The sequence below is a fragment of the Amphiprion ocellaris genome, chromosome 22, assembly GCF_022539595.1.
Source record: "Amphiprion ocellaris isolate individual 3 ecotype Okinawa chromosome 22, ASM2253959v1, whole genome shotgun sequence".
Classification (NCBI taxonomy): Eukaryota; Metazoa; Chordata; class Actinopteri; family Pomacentridae; genus Amphiprion; species Amphiprion ocellaris.
The window spans coordinates 16,069,843-16,080,808 of NC_072787.1; positions in this window are offsets into that span (position 1 = coordinate 16,069,843).

A 10,966-nucleotide genomic window follows, 5' to 3' on the forward strand; every position below is an offset into this window, starting at 1 on the left:
ATGACAAGCATTTATAAGTATGTGGCATCTCAGAAGAAATAACAAGGGCCTTTATCCCACTTTGTTCAGGCTTCTTTAAAATGTCCCTGTCATCATTTATCTGTAAGGTATTAACAAAATGATGCCCCCCATAATTTTTAGACAAATTTTGGTATCTGTCGGTGAAACACTGATCCCTTTATGTTCAGGGATTATTGGAAGAGAGACAGATTTTGATACCTGTGACAGCATATAGCTTAGTGTATAACGCTTCACCTGATATCTGATACTTCAGAATGATGAGTTTCCGTACAGAAACAGCTTTCCATATCTGAGATTGCACCTTGCTGTGAGTATAATGGTAACGGCTATGAAGAGATGAATAGTGTTAACCACTGACGTACTGCAGAAATTCTTGATCAGGTCACACAATCGGAAAATGGATTTCAGTTCAGAAATAACACGTTTTCATTGATCAAGGTGCAGTAAGTCTGCACAAAGCTGGCATGAAGGGGGAAAAATCATTAACTATGGTAAACGGTAATGTATGTTGGCTATATATGAGGCAGAGGTCGTGGCTCGCACTAAAATCAGGGCAGTCAGTCTGACCTGCTCTGTCATGAAACATTTACTAACCTACTTCACGAACACCAAATTATGCTTCTGTAAGAGAATCTAATTTTTTTCTCCCCCACTTTACTCTTGAATAGTTTATGATACACTGATACTCACATGTTTCTTAAACCATAACCTTGAGTTTGTGCTCTCATGTTTGAATACTCGTCACACAGTCATGTAGCCGTTACTTCATAATGTAACACACATGCAGCATTGTTCTGAAAACATCATTGTGTTATCTATTAGAAATGCTTTGTCTGTTTCTGCAGGCTACAAAATGCCCATCACTAAAGTGGACACCCCAATAGAGCCATTTGAATTAAAGTAATCAACGTCCATGCTTTGAATACAGAAAAAAGAATCCACAGTAGGACAGCAGCAAGCCGGTTTGATAATTTAGCACTTCTGAATGTCTAGTTTTAGCTGCGCATGGTGCACCAGCGGCCCGGCTCGCCTCAGGGCAGGATCTCCTTCAGAAGAGTAGATGCTGCTCGGACCACCAGAGTATACACTGGAATGGCCTCCCAGGTCTTTAATTATAAACCATGTCTATGACCAAATATGCTGCCTGTGCTGCAACATCTGTGCAGAGAAATGTCTGAGATACAGCAGCTCTGCTCTTGTGGAAAAAAAGAAGGTTTGAAGTGAATTGTTTGTGAAAGGTTTCATGTTCAGAATGACGATTATAAAATGGTTGTGTTGGATTGTGGCACAACTTCCACTTGTTCAGTGTGTTGTAGTGATACTAGAAACATGGGGAGTGAGCAATCTAAGATGAGTTAAAACAATGCTTGCTCATATGCTGGAGAGCAAAGGAGAAACCAAGTTTTTTTTTTGGTTTTACTAAGTCAAACTGTGTTTATTGGAAATTCTCAAAATGTTCCTTTAGCAATTGATTTAAGATGTTCTTGGATAGATTAACACTTGTCTTTTTCTCTATCAATTCAGTTTTTGACATGAAGAAAAGTTTGACTTGATTCAGTATAAATGTTAACATTAATGGGATCACAGTGGATGCATTTGGAGACAGCATCTAAATTTTACAGCCCTCAGTCGGCCCAAAAATCCAAGTGTGAGGAATCCCACAGAAGTGTGAGTGCAGCGTTTTTCAGATTTCCTGGGAGTAAATGAGGCATTATTTTTGAACATAGCATGCATTCACAAAGAAGTTAATGAGTTTTCAGCCAAAAATGATTAGGCCTCTGTCTTTCCTTTAGAACATGCAGTTTTTTTGTAGGCCTAAATGTTTGATCTTTAATGTTTCAGAGCACTAATGCGCATTACGAGGGCTAAGATAAACATGTACTCTTATACCACTAACAACATTCCTCTCTTGCCTAATTTGTAATAGCAGTGCTTTTTTCCAGTAGAAACTATTTATATTCTTTATAGTTCTTTATTGTGATAACTTAGTTTTCTTGACTGAAGTACATGCTTCACTTTTGGTCTACTTTGTACAGAAGCAAAGTCACATGATGCAGAAAACACCGTTTCTATGACTACGCTCAGAGTCTGTTGAGGACTAGCTAGGTTTTGTCTCGCCAAGAAAAGTGAAGAGGATTATTAAACTGTAGGAATTCAGTCATTGCCAATGTGAGGTTAGCTTTAAATGTAGCCGCTGTCCACACCCACTTCAGGAAGAAGACTCTCTGTGTCTGCGATTGACAGCACAGAGCAAAACAGTTGACGGCTGATGCCAACTAAAATGAGTGAATGCTTTCTATGGCTTCTAATTTTTCTAATGATTTAGTTGATGCCCTGACCTTTCCTAGCGCCACCATCAGCTTGGTGGTTGTGAGTGAGCTGTCTGTGCAACTGTTTATTGGGTTGATGAATTTTAATACCTTGGGCGATTCTTCAACTTAACTTCTTTTTTGTTGCACTATTATCAGGTCAAAATTTGATTTGTTGTTTTTGACTAGTTGTCTGCAAAACAAACAGTATTCAGCTTTAATTTGTATTTAATTACCAAATGTTAATCAAGATGCTCAACTCAAATGACTATCACACATTACCTATTTTTTTAAATCACTACATTACTTTTTTTACAAGCTTTGCATTTTATGTTCTTTTATGAAGTTGTGCCTCAAAGCTGAGAACAAAGTTGTTAAAAAAAAAAAACAAAACCACACCCAACATTTGACCTGATTATTAACTTGATTAGTGATTTATTTTTTTTTAAACCCAGTAATGCGATATGGTTGCTTAAAAAATGCATTACATAACTGCATTACAGACAAAATGTAACTGGATTACAGCGATGTGCTACTTTGCGATGCATTAGCCTCAACATCGCCCACAGGAAACATCTAAATATCGCACTTCATTCAATAGTTAGAGATATTTCAGTCCCCAAAATCAAGTACTATGCTGCAAGCCTGGATATAGAACTCGCCTAATCAGTAACGGAAGGAAATAAAAGGGCTGTGCATCTGCCTTGAGGTGAAGGCAGAATCCTATCCTCGGATAAGTCGGTTTAAAGTAGTAAGACAGGCACTGAATAATGTGTTCCCGAGAGTCTGCCTAACACAGAGCTTAATCTTAGCCCTCACCGACAAAATGCACTCTCTTCCTCACTCTGTTATTCCTTAGTGCATCTGACATAAGGGTATCTGAAACAGTAATGTCTCATTTAACCACGACAGATAGCACACTTATTTCTCTGGTCTGTTTTTGAAGAGGATCGATGAGCATTTTGATACAGTTTCCTCCCAGATGTCGAGTTGCAAAAGTGAAAAGATGGTTTTTGTTTTAATCCGCAGAGATATCACTCCTGGATCATGAGTAAAACTTTTGTAAGATCGAACTCAACACTAAAAATTCAGTTGCAAGTGTAAATCAGAGGTATTCTGCTTCAAGCCAGATACAAACAGCCTTTTATTTTTACTCCCTCTAGACATAAATGTTTTGATGTGAGCAGTTGTTGTGCAATTTCTTCTGCAAAGAGGTGATTTATGGGTGAAATGAGCAGAGTGCATTTCTGATGTAGCTTAAGTCCAAAAGGCAGCACAAATCAATATAAGCCAGTGTTTACATTTCTCAATAACAAATTTGACTGGCTGCATTGTAAGTCTGCATTAAAGCAGCAGGAAGAAACGGCGTCATTGAGAAACCTGGCTGCATGTATATAAATCACACAGTATTTGCCTTCACTCAGCTTTGCATGCCATGGATTCATTTGTTTGAACAAAGGCTATACAGGTTTTCTGTGATTAGTCTGAGTCTCAGTTCTTGGAACAGACTTCAAGCATTCAGTATGATTTCCTTCCTTTGTTCAAACTGGCTCTGAGCGTTTATTTGGGGGCTGCACTTTCGCTAATATATAAACTCAGTGACAATAAAGCTGTTGTGTTGTACCATGGATCATCCTCTGAGAGTCGGGGAATTCTTTCAGGTTTTGGTTCAAATTATTTTTTAATGCTCATTTGAATTTTTCACACAAAGACTCAATTGATCGGGCAGGGGAATTAAAGGCTTTTAATACTTTCTGAGGGGAGTGTTTTGGTGGATAAATATGTATCCTGAATTAAACAACAAACAGCAGACAGAGCTGCATACCAGAGGATAAACTTTCCTTCCCCACCTCTCCCTGCTCCCATGCAGCTGCTGTACCTCCAGTGTGTTTTACATCCTGTTTACACCCTTGTTGACAGAAGATACTGACACATATGGCACAGTTACAGCAGGACTTTGAGTCACTTTCGTTGACAAATTATCCACAGGAGTCAGTGTTTAAGACATCGGGACAATAAATGATATACACGTCCATTGTGCAACACAATGACACCATTCGTGTCCAAAAAAAAAAAAAAATTCTGTTTACTGTATGACATTTTGAGAGACTGTTTCCATGTTGTCATATTGTTTACATGCTTTATGTATTGAACTTTGAGTTTGCTTAGCATCAGACCCGGAAACTTCACCTTTTTCAAACATTCTCAAGCACATGAAGTTGCATCTGTTCAGGATGGTGTCTCCAGAAAGCTGAGGAGAATGTGTGTGTGGAGGCTAGATACACCGTTCAGTTCCCCCCTTGACTGCCTTAAAGAGTAAATCTGGCCTTGGAGCAGGTAAGTACGGACTATTTTATGATTTAGTAGATTTATTACTGCATAGGAATAATTTTTATGGTGGCATTCAAGCAAGGAAAAGGTGAGGAATTTTGTCAAAGGTTAGGAAAACAGGATAGTGTTGTAGTTGGTCCTGGAGCTGCGTAGATACCTACATGGCTACCACAAGTGCTCACGAGAAGAGGTTTTCCAACTTGCGGCGCTCATATACCGCGTCAAGTTTGAGGACGACAAATCCCACTTTCCTACAATTCCCAAGATGCTTCGGGAGCTGGTTCCCCAGGACCCGATCCGCCAGATGTCACCGGATGACTGGAAAAGGTCTGTGGTCCCATACTTCAACAAGCAGGCCGGTAAATCCAGAGAAGAGGCCAAACTCATGTTCCTGAAGATCATCTACAAATGGCCGACCTTTGGCTCCGCCTTCTTTCCGGTCTAGCAAACCACAGAACCAGACTTTCCAGAGATCTTGCTGATGTCATCAACAAACATGGAGTCAGTCTCATCGACCTGAAGAACAAGGGCATCTTGACCACTCATCCCTTCACCAAGATGTCCAACTGGAGCAGCGGAAACACCTACTTCCACATCACCAGTGAATGAAATGACTGACTTGAAAAATATATGAACAGGTTTTAAATTACTTCGCATTTAGTAACCAGAAGTGACAAAGTTACAGAGCTACAAAGTAAAACGAAGGAGGTTGGGGTGGATGGATGGGTCATAGTTCCTTTCTGTTTCAAACCGACCAATCAATGTTGTTTCTTTTAAACATGACTGGCTCAAAACATGAGCTGCATTCCTTTAATGATAATCATGTCAGTGACGGAGCTCTAACTCCAACAAAAGGTTTATTTTAAGACTTAACCAAGTTTCTTTTTTGTCCCAAAACCTTACCACAAATGTACCATAGTATTGTTAAATTACAAAAGGGTTGTTGGTTAGTTTTTGTATTTTTAACAGTCATTTTCAGCTGGGTTATATGTCTTGTAGATCCTGCTCAATTGGTGAAACCACAGAGTAGGAAAAAACAACCTATACGAACCCTTTTTGAGTGCTATTCTGTACACGCTTTTCTGGGGAACAGACTGAAGTAAAAACCTGTGAAATTATTGCCTTCAGCTGTGAAAGAGCCACTCTGGGCAGGAGGCAGGGTATTTTATTTGAGTTCACAAAGAAAGAAGAATGAAGTGAGCTTAACCATCACTGAAAATAAAAGCATTGTACTTTTTTAGATGCATGCAGCGAATAACAATTTTACCTACAAATGAAATTTGAGCCCAGGAGAGAGATGGCATTAATTGGAGTGACCAGTCTTGTCCTTGTTCATTCAAATTTGTTGAAAAGAGTCTGTGCTGGAAAAATTGTGCAGTTTGTATTTGTCATCCAGTACAGCAATATTTACCTAGTATGGGCAAAAGCAGTGTGTAGCAGCACTGACCAGTTTACTGTAAAAATATTTTTAAAAAGATAGAAAGGAAGAAAGTGTTTGATGCGTCGGTAATTTGTAGAAACAGTAACTTTTACTTTACAGTTTATGAAATCCAAAAGTCATTTGATTCAACTCAGAAATACAGACAAATGTTTTTATGTCATTATTGATGACAAAAATCATATATTCTGAAGAATTCAAACATCACTCCTTTTAGAATTCAACTATTTCCCTATAAATAATAAGATCAATGAGATATTTTTGTCTCACTTGAGTATTTTAAGTACATGTAGACATTTCACCCTAATGACCAACATCCAGCTTATTCTCATCACATTCACCTACAGTCTTGTCTAATCTTTTGATTAGACAAAAGAAGTATTCTCAGAGGAAAAGTCCATGTTAGATCTATGTTGGATCAGAGGATGAAACAAAATGGATTTTACAAAGTACAACAGGGAATCATGTTCTGGGTTGCCATCTTGATGAGGCTTCTGGGAGCAAAAAGCCTTGAAAAAAGCCTTTGTATCTAAAATTCCAGTTTCCTTTTGACAGCTTCAACCAAGTATGGTCCCATGTCAGCATAACACATTTAGTAAGAATAATCTTTGGCAAAACGGAATCGATGAACACGAGTAATTTTCCTCTCCCGGTTAAATGACAAAAGGTTGATTTAGAGCAAAGTCATTTTTCATGAGTGTGCTGAAACATTACACACACTTTAAGAATCCTCTATGGACCGCTCATTCAGAGCTCTCCAGCCTTGAATTCAATCTGCTTCCACTGAACACTTTCAGAACTGCAAATGGATGATGACAGCCGCAACTCCATCCACATGCACCTGCCATCCTCTCAGAAATAAAGTGAAATGTAGAAAAGATGACAAGATAAAAGTAGATAGTAGTCAAAAGAAGAGATTTTCTATTATTTTTTAATAAATATCCCACATACATTTTCTTTTAGAAATGTCAAGTCAAGTCAATTTATTCACAAGCACTTTGACTAAAGTGCTCTACAGCTAAGATATTTTTTATTATTTTTATTATGGACAAACAACAACCAAAAAATGTATGGAAAAAATGACATTCCTGTTAAAAAATACATGCATAAATGAGACAAAAATACAAAAGATATGCCACAGAAAAATTAAACAATAAAGAATTAATCTGAAATACTGCATTCAAGTCCTCCCAAAATTCAAAAATGATCTTTCTGAACTAATAAAATAACAAGCAAAACATAACTGCACAAAGTCATTCACAAATTTTGTGAATTAGATCACAAAACATATACGTATGTTATTTAATCAATTGATTGTTACTTTTGATAAGTCTTATTTTCCTACACAAAGGCTTATAAATTCATTTTTAAAGCCTTCTCTGGTGCCAGGGATTCACTGAGTGACAATAAACCACATCTGAAGTGTCCTCGACAGCTTCACCTTGTGCGACATCATGCAAACTATTAGAAAATAGAATCCATTCTCAGTCCCTTTCCTATTACTAATCTAATCAAATTGGCATCAACAAAATGTCAAGGTGAATGAGTCATTTTCAAAACATGCCATATCTTCACGGCAGCAGTTGATTTCACTTGAGTTTCGACATCCTTCCACTGTGATCTACATGCATATAAAACGTGACACGGGGGTTTGAACTTTTCCCGTGCCTTCTCGGATAAACGAAAATTGGTTGTTGATTTCCAATAGCTTCCTATCAGCGGCGGCAGCGATTTACATTCTCTATTGTCTCGCCGCCTTTATAACCCTGCAGTCAGATCTTTCTGGTGATTTCATTGCAATTCAACACCGGAACAATCTTTCTCTCTTTCTCTATCTGTGCTTTCTGGGAGCACCAAAAGAAAAGAAAAGTCTCTCAAAAAGCTTTCAAAAGCAAGATCTGAGGCTGCGTCAGAGCTTTCGTCACAGAAAGAGCGATGAAAAGAAAGGGATTAATTGGTGTTTTTCTGCGGCATCAGTTCTCAACCATGTGCTACTGACGACATTTCAGCCGAACCAAAAACAAGCTGAGTGACTGTCTACCGGTTGAGAAGAAGTGCTGTCTGAGTCTGGACTGTCTATTTCTTACAATTAAACCAATTAAAGAGGGATGTTCTGGTGGCGTGTTGTCATGACATCCCAGGTTCAGATCAGCCTCTGAGCTGAGCTGCATGTCAGCACCTCAGTCCTTTTTAGTGGTCCTGTTCCTCTTTGCTGTCATGATCCGGTTAAAATTCCCCAAAAGCGACCTTTGAAAAGTTTCCATGTCTTCTTTTTCTCTGTAATACTCCCATTGCAACAACACATTTCTCCCTTTTACCTCCCTCATGCCTCTGTATGAAAATAATATGACGTCTTTCTTGATCCTAGTCGGTCTAAAACAGTCTAATTTATTTGAAACACTGCTGCTATTTGTTGCTTATTCTGCTGCAGCAACGCCTATCTGTGATGTTCCTTTTAACATGCATGGTGACTTGAAAAGTGACGATATCAATCCACAGTGATTTAGTGAATAATCATGCTAGCAGTGGGCATGATCCCCTGATGTGCCTGCCTCCCACATCCCACTGTTTATCTTCCACCGAGACAGGCCTGATTCATCTGTAAATTCACAGCAGGGGGATGAAGGATCATGGGAGAACGTGGATCCCAGCAGGGCGAGGTACTGCCTCTGACACCTTGGCTGTAAATCCAGAAATGCAATCTATCATGCTATAGAGCTTAGCATTTTCAAAATGTCAGATATAAGCTGTCAATAGATATCTCCAGTGACAAATACCTCAGAGAAATATGACACAACACTCACAATCATAACAATGGCACACGGAGGACAAAAGCTGTGACCAGAGAGCAATATTCTATTTCTGAATGCAGTTCATTTACAGCAATACATGAATGAAAAGCTTTTGTATTTGAATTCCTATTTATGAAGAAGAAAACTTATTTTCTGTGGGCATTGATGCTTTTCAATTTCATTTATTGGCCAAATCAAAACTTTGACTCTATTCAGTTATAATACATTTCAAGGCAAGTTCAATCAAACTTGAGCTCACAAACTTCGAAGAAAAATTGAGTTTTCAATTTGAAAACTTTGACTTGCATTATTATATATTTATCTTATTGTGAACAAATCCAATGACAATATTGAAACCGGCAATGAAGAAATCCTAATAACAACTACTGCTTATGTATCCAAACCCTCTAACAGCCACAGAATTTCATTGTTCTTCAACAAACAGTGAGGAGCACAGTTGCACTGGCTAACCTGTTGCTTCATGGCTATAAAAAAGGTGCTGTTGCTTGTTTTGAATTAATGCCAACATACAGCAACTCAATACAGGAAGCAGTGTGTTCTTTATAGTGAGACGTCAGTGAGGCTTTGTGTTTGTCCATCCATCCATATATCCATTTTCTTCTGCTTATGGAGGATGGGTCGCAGTGGCAGCAGGTGAAGCAGGGCATTCCAGATATTCCTCTCACCACCAATATTTTCCAGTTCCTCCTTGCAGATTCAAAAGCATTCCCAGGCCAGATAAGATATGCAATCCCAGTGGCGACTCAGTGGCACGTGTCCAGAAAACCTCCAAAGGAAGGAGGAATCCCAGATAGATGCTCAAACCTGGTTCTTTTCAATGCAAAGGAGCAGCATCTCTACTCTGAACTCTCTCTGGATGTCCAAGCTCCTTTCCTGATCTTTAACCAGAGGATTGCTTCCTCTGGATTGAGGATAAATTGCTGCCCTAAGCAAAGGAGTTAACTACCTCTGGATCTTGTCCATCTTCACTTTGTGTTTGTGGTTGCCTTTATTATTTTTTTTACCCACAGTCATAATCTTTCTCTTACCTGAAGTTTTTAATTGCTCAAGTCTAATAATAAATACATAATTCAGTGCTATGAGGAGTTTTCAGAATCATCCAATATCAATGCTTTTCGCTGACAAAAGAATTGGCAAACACTTACTCAGGCAAGAAATATGTATCAGTCTGTAGCTGAAAATAGTCCCTAACAAAAGTGCTACTACTAATGTTTGAGGAACTTTTGCTCAACACGACAATGACCAGCGGTTTTAGGAAACTATTTAATCTTTTTCAGATATAAAAGTATATATTCTAGGCCAGTTTTTCAAAGCTTTGTGAGAATCTGTGGTGCCCTAGATCAGGTAGGGAAGCTGAAAAGTCTTGACAGTCAAACTAGCCCGTTGTTGATTTTGGTCTTTTTGGTAATGGCAGTAGAAAAACCTCAATCAAATATGTGGTTTCTGGATTTTTGCAGCTCTCTGCCTCAAGCTTGTGCTTTCAGACAGGATGCTCACTTTAGGAAAGTGAGGACACGAAAGTCACGTTTAAGTTTATTTCTGGCTACAATCAAAGTTGGGCAGCTGGCGCCCCTGTGGAGGGTTGCTGTGTCAGGAGGCTGTTAAAGGAGGTGCTGCCTGCTCTGTCTGTTGCACTCATAAAGCCACCAATTAGAGTAAAAGCTCTGTGGATCTTCCCTCTTTCACCTTGTGAATGTGACATTTTGAGCCAGATATAATGGTGTTGAGAAGCAGCCAGCTGCCTCTGAAATCCATCTGTGGTCTGACTGAATAAATTAATCTACAACAGATACTGACTCAGCCTTCTCAGGTACCTTCTACATACTGATTTAAGAGTCAGAGATTAAAAATTGTATGAAGATGTATTTGTTGTAGAGCAAGGAAACACTCCACCCACACCTTTTAATGGTTATTGATAAAAGCACAATGTTTGACAGAATAAATTCTGAAAAAAACAATCCAACACTAATGTACACACTGCTCCCTATAATTATCTATGTATAATCATTGTTTTATGGTACAGTGTTGTAATTTTTTCCCACCTTCTCCCAGCC